The sequence below is a fragment of the Boleophthalmus pectinirostris genome, unplaced genomic scaffold (assembly GCF_026225935.1).
Source record: "Boleophthalmus pectinirostris isolate CB_2022bp ecotype Guang Dong unplaced genomic scaffold, ASM2622593v1 HiC_scaffold_15, whole genome shotgun sequence".
Taxonomy (NCBI): Eukaryota; Metazoa; Chordata; class Actinopteri; order Gobiiformes; family Gobiidae; genus Boleophthalmus; species Boleophthalmus pectinirostris.
Window position 1 is genome coordinate 19,705,951 of NW_026571070.1, and position 12,483 is coordinate 19,718,433.

Genomic DNA, 12,483 nt, shown 5'->3' on the forward strand with positions numbered 1-12,483 from the left:
GCTTCGTTGTGTGGCTGTCACTTTTATTGTTTTTCTCTTGAATGTAAACTTTCCCTTTGCCATAGCGACGGAGGAATAACCCTGGCGACCTTGGGGCCTGCAGCGTTCACTCAAACAGTGACTATAAATAAATGCATATAGAGGTTTGGGCCTGTAGCGTCCTTAAACCGCAGTATAATGTAAAACACCTGTCATCCCGGTGCGGAGGCTGGGGCACATTGTTGCATTGTGTTTGCTCTCACATTCAGACGTCACATTTGGAGCTCTTTGGCAGTCTCTCTTTAGTCAACCTGTCGCTGTAAGTGTCACTTTGCTTTGTCTGCTGCTTTCCTGACAGTCACCACCGCTTTGCCTCACTTTGCCAAACAAGCTGTTCCTCCTGTTACAGCGAACAGTGGAAAATATCAAGAGCCTTGAGAAGACGTCATAGCTAATTAGAATCTGACAAGTCTGTGGATAATAAGGGCTACAGAGGATGTGTTAGGGATATAATAGTTTGACTTATGGAGCTATAGCATAAATTCACTCTGGAAGACTTAACTTCACTCCTGTCCGCCTCACTGCTTCTCCTCACCCTTCATCCCACACTTCAAATACCCCTCCCCACTGTTCAACGCACCTCCTCCTCGTCCAATCAGTGCCTAGTCTGCCCAATTAAAACCTCCATTGCAGATGCACGGCTGCTTTGGTTTGTGAAACGTGCCACCTCCTTCACTCCTCGGCTTCTCATCATCTCCTCGTCCCTTTCACTCGCCTCATCCTCTCATCGTCCCCTTCACTCTCCTCGGCCACCTTTACCACCTCCAGCATTCAGGCCTTGGGGGGAAGACATCTCGTAAACATCATCTAACTGGCCATGCCCTTCATTTCATCGCACTGTCTTCTGCTGGGGTCTGAGCACCAAAGAGAACACATTCAATAAAACTACTTTTTCTTTGTGTCTGTCTGAGTTTCTCCAGGTTGAAATAAGGGATATGACAAAAATGGATGTCGCAGTTTTCTTGGAGTTATACAACAGCACTTTGCCTTTTAGTTGTTTAATCAGTTGTTAGTGTCTTTAATGGACAACCAAATTGTTTATTAGTCATCTAATTACTTTTAGAAGGCACTGAGCGAGTTAACTGGAGTTCAGGGAGTGACAGTTTAATCTGCCCTTTTACTTGTGAAAATGGTGTTTACCAGCAGTTTTTGAGAGAGCACAGTGCATGTCTTTAGTCAGTCAAGAATTTCTTTAGTCAACTATTCTAGATAACAATTTAGATTTTATTATGATTGTTGTACATGAAGCATCTTTATAATTCATCCAACCCATTATTTGTTCAACTTAAAGTGTTGAAAATGTATGATATTCTCCTCAAAGTCATGTATAAAGCAAAGTGCAATGTATTACCTGTAAATATTCAAAGACTGTTTGAGACAAGAACAAGCCACTACAATTTAAAAGCAACCTATGTGTTCAAAAAAGTCAGATTCAGAACCAAGGTTATAGAGCGAAGCATCACTGTGAAAGGACTTAATTTATGGAAAAGTCTTGACAAAGACATAAAAGAATTAATTACAATGATGGTATATAAAAAACACATACAACTGAATGCAATGTGTATGTATGAAAAAGAAAACTAAGTTGTGCATAATAGTGAAGATTTCTGTTTGCAATTGATTAATAATTGTGCCTGAACTGAAATGTACTGATTTGAAATGTTTTAAAGTAACTATCGGTGTTGATGTATTGTCTGGAAAAGGGAAAAAGGGGCAGATAACATAAGATTACTCTTCTTTCTGCTCCCTTTCATTCATTACTTGTATGTTTGATCTTGTGACACTGTTTATGTCTTTTTATACTTTTTAAATGAAATAAGTAAACAAAATAATAAATAAATAAATTAATTAATTAATTAAAGGTGCACTATGTAACTTTCCTGGTGGAAGGTCCGCTAACTGCTTGTTTCCATGGCTATGTCTTTGCTTTGCCTGATTTTTTACAGCACAGCATTAAACATACCCATTCCCAAAGAAGCAAGCAAGTGGCACTACAAAGCCAAGGTACAGGTCAGATCTATGAAGAGGCGACTACGCTGACAATGAGAATGAATGTTTTTAAGGCTTTATAAGCAATAAAAATACCTGTAATTTACTTAATGTAACGTAGATATGTTTTATGGCATACTGTGGAACATTCCAAGCAAGCAGTAACATCTCCATGGAGACATTTAGGTGGTAGATTGTCTATCTGAAAAGTTGCGGAGTGCACCTTTAAGAGATATGTGATTAAACCAGGTGGTGCTTCTGAAAGTTCAAGGTTCAGTGTGATTGGTTAAATCCAACTGTCACTCACTCAGAGTTTCACTAAGAGGAGTGGGTGGAGTTGTGTGAGAGTTGCACACGGAGGTGAGATCAGGATTCCATTTCTATTGCCCTAGTTTGAATAAAAATGCATTCTTCTTTGTCCCCGGGATATACACCACAGTAGCCCAGATAGGTGAAAGCAATGTTATGCCTCTGCTATGCTCCCAACATTCACCAACTGCACAAAACACAATTTCCAACATTCCAGTATTCCCTATAACCCCACTGCACCCTATTATAAAAAAAGTACACTGGACGACCAGATTCTGAATTTGAATCAAGTCCATCTGTTTTTACTTAACCTTTTGCCCATGTAACTCCTGACAACACCATAAAGCTCCCCCATTGTTCAGAATTTTTAGTAGGAGCCAACTTATCTCCCTATACACTACTCCACGACGTGAGAAGAATTATTAATTTTCTAGTTTTTTAGTATTCAGCATTGGAGAACGATCCCATCTTGCTTTGTTTACAGTACATCTGGTCGGAATAACTCCACCAAAACAGTTGCAACATGACATAATGAAACCCGTAGCTTGCTCTGTCACTCTGAGACATAAATTCACCAATTGGAAAAGATGTATGCCTGCAGCTATTAGGATCAAGGCTGTTTAGCGACACAGATGACAGGCCTCATTTGATTTAAAACCTCACGATCTGAACTTATGTTGAAATTCAGCTGTAAAGGATTCTCTGATGGATCACTATGTTGCCTGTTTACCTCCCAACATTTCACTGTCCGTTCAACAATGAGAACAATAGAGACGTCTTTAAGTGACAGGGTTGGCATCTTTTCTTATTAGGACTTTTTTTGGTGGGATTTCTATTAGAGGGTCCGCCACCAGCTAATTATTTATGTCTATGGAGATAGCACGTGAAGTCATAGGGCCAACTTAGATGTCAGGTCTGTGGAGAGGCGAGCTCACTCACAACATGTTTTTAAGTCAATAAAAACCGGGGATTGATACGTTGAATGCAGTCCAGATAAAGTGACAAGATCTCCAAGGAAACAAGCAGATGGTGGACCCTCTACCAGAAATGTTACACAGTGTTAGCCAGGCTGGTGCCACCTAGTGCCTCAGCTCAATTTAATTTTTCTCCAGCGACTAGGTCAGGAATCGGAATAAACTAGACAGTTCACAAAAACCCCGGAAGTGCGAGTTCGGGCACCAGCCAAAGTTTGGTGGATTTTATCAAGGGGAAAGTTGTTATTGCCCTTCTTCATACGGATTTGGGAAAAGCTTAATATACCAGTTAGCCCCATTATAGGCGCATTACATATGTCACAACCAAATAGCAGTTGGTTAAATGAAAAAAGTACTCGCCTACCGTTGAGCAAACAAATTCTAACACTGCAAGGTTAGACAGTTTCTATGAAGTGAAACCGGCGGATGAATCAGGTTAACACAGTGCACCTTTAAGTGGCAGTTTGTATGGAAAAAAAAGTTTAGAAGAAAGCACAAAAATACAGGAAGAGGCAGTGAGTTCTCAAACAAAATACTTCTATCTCTGTCATGAACATCCAAATTACAGGGACTATAAAAGCTCAAACATTCATCATAATAAAGGTTAGGTTAATTTATTTTTATGAGTCTAATCATAATACGCAATTTAAACAAGTTTGGCTTTGGCCCTTGTTGACATTATGGTTGCTATAGTGACAGTTATCTACAGTATTATGTCCTTTTTGCTAAACAAAAAAATAAATAAAAAAATGAGTATGGAGAAATCGGTCTAATCTCTCAGACGCACTTTAAATCTTCTGAGCGTATTGGGATATAAGCTCTGTATCTCCCCTCTATATTTTCCTTTTTTTATCCTTAGATTCTCTTGTCTGCACCACTATTACACGCACACATGTACACACACACACACACAAACACGCAACTACACACACAAACACACACACATTGTAGATTCACGCTTAAAATCACCCAGGGACCTATGATGGATTACACAGCAGCACATGAGGGAGCACAGACACACCAAAGCTCAACAATTTTGTAATGTGAAACGTGGGCAGAAATTACAGTAATGCAATATACAAGAGGGAAGAGTATGTTCAATTTGCTTTGGTAATAACTTTAATAACAATGTGCATAATTTGTGAGATGGGCGTAAGCTAAAACACGCTCTATTCTTTTCGCCTCTTCTCCTCTATTGTGCAAATAAGCAGAACAGGCTCTTAAGAGGATAGGCTTCATATATTTTCTCAATGTTCTCAATCTGTCTGTACAAAGAAAAGTTGAAAATTATACTAGCAGAAGTTTACTCAACAAAGATTTGGATTTTTATATATTTAATTCCATAATTGCTGTGCTATTTGCATTTTAATATAATGGGAGCTACTGTCTTTGCGTCCTTGCCTTGCTTTAATAAGAAAGTGAAGAGTGTGAGTATAGTGTTTGGTTGGGATGGGGGAAATTGTTGGTTACGACTGGCAGCCATGTCTTGCTATATTACTCAAAGTTGAATCTTGTGAGCTTCTGTTTGTTTTTTTTGTGTTTTTTTTTTTCCACATGTTTGAGTAATCCTGCAGTATTAGTCTATTTACAACTCCATAGCTCAAAATGCTTTGTTCCATCTTGTGATGTCATGTTGTGATTGTTTTAGAGTTAAAGGGACAGTCCAGAATTTTGGACATAGGACCTCATTTCCTAGTGAGCCAGAGTGTTGGAGACATGTGGAGACACTTTTGTAAATATTCCATCCAGTCCTTAGTATTTACAGAGGTCACTGCTGCTAGGCTAGCGCATGTCAATGGCCATAGTTAGCCTGCCGCTATAAACAGTCTGTAAAACTAAAACAATTATTATGCCAGACTATTGATGTAAATGTCTGTGTTGATAGAATAATGTTTGAAATAAAATTTACCTTGCACTGCATGATTCGATGAGGGAATATTTTCTCAGCAGCAGCAAAATTTTACTTTGCCAGTAAGGTATGTGCTAGATGATATCAGTCCACCGCTGCCAAGCTTTCTATCAGGAAGTACAACTCGCTGCTGCTCAGACAAAAATCCTTCAAATGCAAGGTTGGTTTTACTTCTAAAATTATTCTATCAACACAAAAATTTACAGTGATAGTCTGGTGTAGGACTGGATGGAATATTTAAAAAGTGTCTCCACACGTCTCCAACACTCTGACTCATTAGGAAATGAGGTCCTATGTCCACAGTTCCGGACTGTCCCTTTAACAGCTCCTTTTACCTTTAGTTGAGTAGAGATTTGCAATTCCAGGACTAAAATTATCCAAATGATTCTAGTGAAGGGGTATGGAGTTTTTTTTTTAAATACAGTGGAGCACTTCCTGTACCATATAACATCAGATGGAACAGGGTGTATTCTGTTTGGGAGAAGAAATCAGCCTAAATATGCAGGTTTGTGTGTTAAACATGTGTGAATGAAACAAAACACAACTCCAGGTCTGTTTGTGATGAGGACACATTATAACATAGATTAGAAAACAGCGTAATATGAGCCCTTTAATCATGCATTGTAACGCAATACATATTTATATAATTAATAAAAAGAGTAGTTTCATTCTGGGCATTATATAACACCATATGTAATCCTATAGCTCACCCTAGAGATTCACTGACTATTCTAATGACATGACTTATTATGGGTCATATATTCTTTACATTACATTGGAGTGGGGTTAATTGTCTAGCCGTAAAGTAAAATCGTCTGGGAAGTAGTCCATCTGCTGGTGTAATCCCTGTATTATCTGGGCTCCCACTTAAAGCTCACTGTAATTGTAAGTTCAACGTCAAGCAGTGAGCGGTGAGAGATGAAACCACGTTAGTGAGACTGTGGGACTAAAGGGATCCGAGATAAGATTCAAATTAGCCAGCACATGCAAATTCAAGGACTGAGGTTTCTGATAAAATTAATTAAAATCTAGAAAGGGTGCATTCTTGAAATTCAGGGCCAGACAAGGACTAAACCTGGAACTGAACCCAGACTAGAGCTAAACCAGGACTGTAACAGGACCAAAGTGACATCAGATTAAACTGAACTCAAATCTGCATGAGACCAGGACAAACCAGATCTAGATCAGAACAAAGTAAGCTTTAGCTGACTAAAGCAAATGTATGCCCTTACAAAGTGATTTCTATTAGGGATCCAGCTTTTTCAGTTCCAATCCCAATCCCAATTCTATAGCTTTAAGTATCTTTTGATAACCAATATCAGAGACTAGAACTACATCTATATTCTTTAAAACAAAAATGAAACACACACACACAAAAAAAAGATCCAAATGTGTTATGTAATTGTTATTTATCCCACAAGTAACTGCTTTGTGTAAATAAAAATTCAAATATTGTGAGGCTTTCTGACCCCAACCAGTAAATAGTCTACGTGATTGTATATGTCCAAACAGGATATCGGATGTATTGATATTTGGAAGTCGATATCCAATCCAGCTATAGTTCTCGGTATTGGCGCCAATATTCTATAAGCATTGAAATTTCACTAGAGGCCCTCGCTGATGCAGCCCTGTATGTGGAACTGCAAACTGAACTCACCTAGCTGTATTTTAAAGCTGTATGTTCATATTAGTCTACTTTTATATTTAATGTTGTATCATTTAACATAATTAACTTGAAGTACTGTAAACAAATGGTAGTTTCTATGCATAAACCGACCAGAACGCATTACCTCTGATAGCTCTGATGGCTCTTTTGCTTGTTCCATTTCTTATTCAGAGCCATTGAGACTTCAAAGCCGACTGCGTGTGAAGTAAGTAGTTTCCCTGGCTGCATTTAATGTTTACACTTCAGTAATTATCTGATCAATAGCATCAAAGTTACATAATGACACAGAGAGCAGTCTATAGGCAAAACATCAGGCCCAGTTCACTTCACGCTGCAACTTAGCATTTTGGGATTTCTGGCGTCAGTTCACAAATCAATTGAAGTCTTCCTGCGGTAACCACTGGCAAGAGGATCATATTAAGACCACTATTGATTTTGTCTGAGGGGGAGACTGGGAGATACTTAAATTACACTATACATAATGAATAGGGTGCAGGATAGATGACTTCGTACACCCCACATCGCGCGCACATGGGCTGGTTCAATTTGTCAGAGGTGAGTGGTCCCAGAGATGATCCGTCTGTCCAAACAGCAGTGCTGGGAGTGTGAGAGAGGGGTCAGGGCATACTGATGATAGATACTCTAGTTCCTTTGAGCGGGCCGAACAGAGGCACACACCAGTATGACCAGTACCAGAGGGCGCTATGAGGGACTACAAGGTAAAGTGATGCACTTTGGGGTCTGAGGGACTGAGAGAGCAAGCGTTTTCTCATAGTCCAGTAAACCACCTGGGGCCGTGCACATTTGGTCTAGATTTTCTTTTCTTAGTTTTCTTTAGGAAACTATAAGCAAGTTTGCAAGTGCCCTCTGACCAGAAGATAGTCAGTTCGAGTTGCATACAGTTTTTGGGTGCTCTCTAGTCACATTAAAGAGGCTGTACCTAATCATGCTGAATAATTTCAATTGTACCAGTATGGATATATTGTAAAAACAGCCAAAATGAGACCACTGTGTGCTGTCTGCATCTAATTAACTACCAGGAAGTAATACTGGTGAGCTATTAGTGTGCTAGTTGTTGTAAGAAGTCTGGAATCTGAAAATGTGAAAAGTTTTTAGAAACTTGTGGTGAAGAATTAGAATGCTTCGAGTATGTTGAGAAAGTGAAGAATGAGTTTGGCCCGCTGACTTGGCACAGGCATACTCTGCCTATTTGTATTTGTATTTGTATTTGTATTTATTTCGACCTCCTTTAGCTGTGAAAGCACAGCTATTCTTCCTGGAGTCACAAGCAATGTGGGTGAAGTGCCTTGCATAAGGACACAATGAAAACAAGTACTAACCAGCTTTGCTTAGCTTCTGAGATCTGACAAGATCAGGCTTTGACATTTGGAGCATTTTAAAGTTGCACACATTAGTCTACTTTGATATTTATATTATATCTTCTAATAATAGATTGTGAATTGTATTACGATGGTCTTAATTGATGTGCAATGACGTTAGACTGTGCAGGACAAAAACAAGTTTATGTTTCAATAAATCTGTTAAGTACAAATTGCCTTTGACATTGACTCTGATGAGAATGGCAGACGACCCCCAGCTTAGTATTACAAACGGCCTAATAGATCCTACACAATCCGTTGGCCGATATATCACACCATTATTTAGACTTTTTAGTGCAGCTATCGGTGAATTATGTAACTTTTCCAGTGGAGGGTTTATTAAATTATTTTCTCTGTAGATATGTTATTGCTTTATCTGTAATGTTTCACAGTTTGGTATTAAACCTTTCTATCGTCATAGAGACCAAAGCAAGTTACAGGTCAGATGTGTGGAGAGGCAACCCTGCTCACAGTCAGAACGCCTGTTTGTATGAGCTATAAAACCACCTGTAATTGAAAAAATGTAAGGTATGTTGTTTAATGTAATACTGTGGAACATTCCAGGCAGACCAATGACAGATCCATAGAAACAAGAGCTGGTGATGGACCTCCAACCAGAAAGTTACATAGTGCACCTTTAAATGTCCAGCATGGGCCAATATTGTGTTTTCATCAATTTGCTTTCTAAAAAAATACACCGAGTTTTATATTCAGACAGTAATATGAAGAGCCCATAACATAACACAACTCTCATACTGTAGCAATGTATTCTAAATAATTGATATCGGTATCGGCCATGAAAAACCCATATCAGTCGATCCCTAATCCGTCCATTGATCCTGTCATAGACGCAATGCTACAGGCTGCTTTTCCTCGGCGGTGAGTGACGTGTGGATGGCAGGATGAATGTCAGGGTGGGCGTGTGAATGACAAATGATCAGAGAAATGGCGCCGCGACGTTGTGACTGACGGCGAAGAATCGGCTCACGGCTCACTCCACTTCCTCTTTTTCCACTGTCACCCTGTCTTTTACAACCTTCATCTGTCAAGTCTGTCCATAACTTTCATCATTATTCTCTCCGCAGCTGCTCTGACCTTTTCCGCCTGTGTTTGTGTCGGCGTTTTACCACCGCCAAGACCTGTGCTAGACGGAGCGGTGCATGTCGTGAAAACACAATCGTTTCTGCCATGTGACCTCAATATCAGAGCCATACAAAAAGAGGATAGGCAGTTTCAACAAGTGGAAATTGTAAAATAAACTCCACTACTAAATATAAACAGGATACATTAAAAAAAGAAGACATATCGTGGTGTCTGGGGGTTTTAAACTATGCCATACACAACCAGTCGAAAGTTTGGACACATTTTTTCATTTATCTTCCTTATTTCCGAGATTATTTACACTGTAGATTTTCACTGAAAGCATCAAAACTATGAATGGACACAAATGTAATGTCGTAAACCAAAAACCACCTCAAAATAACTCTGATCTTTATATTTTTAATAATGCTTTGACCACTGCTTTGCAAGGCACACTTGTGACTGTGAACTGAAAACCATTGCAGGAGACTTCATCATAAAAATCAATGAGAGAAGGCAAAGGGGTTTGCAGCTCTGTTGACAAAGAAAGGATATTTTGAGGTACTTTATAAAAATATTTAGTTGAGTTAGTACATTTTTTTCCTTTGCTACATAATTCCACACATCTTGCATCATATATTGGATGTCTTCTGTTTGTAAAATGTAGTAAACATAAAGAAAAAAACATTTAAAACGAAGGCGTGTCCAACCTTTTGACTGGTAGTGTACATCGATCATTACTGTGCATTTTGTTAATTGTAAATCTCTTAATAATAAGCAAACAGGTCAACTGATTTCCTCTTAAAACTAGAACTAAGATACACCACCCACTCATAGTGTTATTTCATCGAACCAAGCACCAGATTTACACGTTTTATTGTTAAAAATTGCTAGTTTTAGAGTAAACTTAAGTCATCACATGTGGAGACTGTCCAGGGAATTGAACGGACAACCTCAAAAACACAGCATCCAAACCACTGAAACCCTACAACTTTCAAATAGAGCTTCACGATTATGTTATGTATGAATAGGCCCATCTGGACTTATGTTCTGCTGTGGTATAAACGTATTGGTTCGTGTGTGTGTGTGAATGCAGATCTATCCATAAAGTAAAGGTAACCCACTCTTCCATCTCCTCCAAGCCCAAAACAAATTTCACACGGCTGCTTCCTTATTTTGTACGGATGTTCGTATATGCAGTCGGGTGCCATAAGTCTGTGTTTGCACTGGAAAAACCCACCAGGGGAAATCTGACCATGTTATTAGCTATCATATATTGTATACACTGGATACACATATTGCTCTTCCACTGATGTCATTGTGAGTATTGTTTTCTGGAGGTTTTATATAAAGGAGGCAATATCCTGTCCATATTTGTCATACTGCTGTTGTGCACTGCCTTCGCTTTAAAAAACAGGAAAAAAATGAAGAAACTAAACAAAAAAACAAGCACCTTGAGAGAAAAATACCTCTAAAGGGCTAAAACTTTTTAGTAGTGTATACTTAAAGGTCCAGTATTACACAAAATTGACTCTTGTGAGCTTTTAGCCTTGTGAGAATGTTGTTACTTCCTCAAAAAACATATCTGGAGTTGTGTTTTGTTGTTTGAGTCATGCTTTATTATTAGATTTCCAAAGCTCAAAATGCTGTGTTCCACCTTGTGATGTCACATAGTGGTAGTTTTTAAGTTAACAGCTACCTTTTACCTTTATTTCAGTGATCAGCAACTCCAAGGCTGAATCATCCAAATGATTCTAGCGAAGGTACATGGTAGGGTTGAGCGGTATCCAAATTTTGATACCGTTAACCCTTCTCAGGATTTTACCGAGGTATACGGTATTACTGTATTATCAAAATGTTTTAGTACAACTTTGGTAAGCTAGGAAGCCGCACCACTATACAGTCTATGCGTATAACTTGCAGACTTATAATCTCTGAAAAGTTTCACATGCACCATTTCCATCCAACGTGATACACGCACAGAACAGACTCACCATCATCCGCACATCCTCTGTCACAGAATGAACACACATACTCCAAGTGAGTCGTGTTCTTTAGTCTGACAGAAGCTGAACCGCATCAGCACACAAGGAAAGAGGTGTTTTTATCAGCCCTTTATAGTTTATGCAAATGAGTCATGTGGTTTTATGTTTAATTTCTGTAAAACGTAAACAAAAACAAAATGCTGCCAAATTGCTAGTACTAGTATTTTTGGGGGTTGAGGGGAGGGGAGAAGGGGGGCAACTTACTTGCGGCCTGACTTGCCATCTTGTCTTGGTTTCCCTTATGAGCTAATCAAACTAATCAAACGTCATCTCCCCATGCAGTTAAAAGAAACATTATTGACGACTTAGTTTTAAATCATGATAGCATTAAATTGAAAATACAGCCACACATTAATTTGTGCTGAGCAAACAAATTTATGAATATATACATTATAATATTATATTAGGTCCTTATGTGCTTCCGATTTTTAATTTTTTTTTTTATGATGGTAATAAAACTCATACCGTTGTTACCTTTTGATGCCGTGGGATACCGTAATACCGTATTACCGCCCAACCCTAGTGTAAAGAGTTTAAAAACACAGTGGAGCACTTCCTTTATACTGCATGATATCACAAGGTGGAATAGAGCATTTTTATTTTGAAATATGCTAATTAAACTAATTATGCAGGATTTATGTGAATTAAACAAAACACAACTCCAGGTCTGTTTGTGACGAGGAAACAACATTATAATAGATTAAAAAATAGTGAAATACGGGCCCTTTATACATAGTTGATTTTAACAGAACAGTTTATTTTTCATTGATTTCCAAGCTTCTTAATTATTCACAGTGATCAAGTTTAGGCCAGAGCAGAGTTTTGCTGTGACAGCGAAGCAAGAAACAGCTAGCTTGCTAACAGCGCACTTCCTGGTATTCAGACAATAAAATACTTTACAATCTGATGAAGACAGCATACAAATGATTACTAATCCATCACTGCCATAGCGTAAACTCACAAATCAAAAAATCGTTTTCAAATCTGAATGCTGCATACAAGGTAATATTTCTTGTCCTTGGCCCCTCGCTAAGCTTTTATTAAAGTTTTACAAAAATCAATATAACTTTGTCTTTCCACAATTTATTTCAAA